General features: G+C 31.9%; 1 protein-coding gene across 1 annotated transcript in view; it reads left to right on the forward strand.

Annotated features, from left to right (window-relative positions):
- Positions 1-859, forward strand: part of Ccdc162p — a 252570-nt gene that overhangs the window by 154806 nt on the left and 96905 nt on the right. The gene's annotated exons all lie outside the window — the stretch shown is intronic.

Genomic DNA, 859 nt, shown 5'->3' on the forward strand with positions numbered 1-859 from the left:
AGATACTAAGACAATTAAGCTGCTGGCAGCAGCTCACCCAGCCCTGAGGCAATAGAATAAAAGTCACAACCAGAGACAGAGCCCCAGTGCTAAATGATCTCCAGGGGTTTTTTTTTTTGGTGTCATCAAAGCTGATTATCTAAAAAAATCAAAGTTATGATTCAATCCACCCAAACCATTGTTTAAGTCACTCCAGACTCTCATATCACTCAGTTGGTCATTCTTTGACAAAAATTTTAAAAATCATTTTTAAAAATTGAGTTAAAAATAAAAATTAATGAATTAAAACAAAGACATCTTAAAGGGCTTTTCAAATGCAAGTGTAGATGGTGTCCAGATAAGCCAGCTACAAAGCTGCTTTATATCTCACCTAAAAAAATACCAAGGGCCATTCCCTCCAACATAAAACATAACAAAAAATAGAGTGGTTCTCTCTATCCATTGCAATTGACACTAAGAAAAGTTTTTCACATTTTCCCCTTAAGATAATGAAAAGGCTGTTTCCATCCTAAAGATAAAAAGTTTGCCTTTAAAAAATCGTGTTTCCTAAAATTTACAATAATGGAAATATTTTAAACGATTACTTAAAATTCTTTATAAAATTCCTTATAAGGTTGATTACTTGTTTTATAGTCCTAAATTAAAATTGAGGAAAAAAGCTTTAATATTTTACAAATACCAATTTAAAATGCAATCTAAAAATAGTGGGGCTTAAACAGTTGCTTAATTTTGACATCCCATTTAAATAAAACAGGCCTAATAGTGGCCTCCAAAGAGATACAACCTGTAATAACTTCTTCATATTTGGATCAACTTATCCCACAAATATGTGTTGTGCCCCAAACTGTTCAAATCAACC

This window comes from Octodon degus, unplaced genomic scaffold, assembly GCF_000260255.1.
Source record: "Octodon degus isolate 3935 unplaced genomic scaffold, OctDeg1.0 scaffold00090, whole genome shotgun sequence".
NCBI lineage: Eukaryota > Metazoa > Chordata > Mammalia > Rodentia > Octodontidae > Octodon > Octodon degus.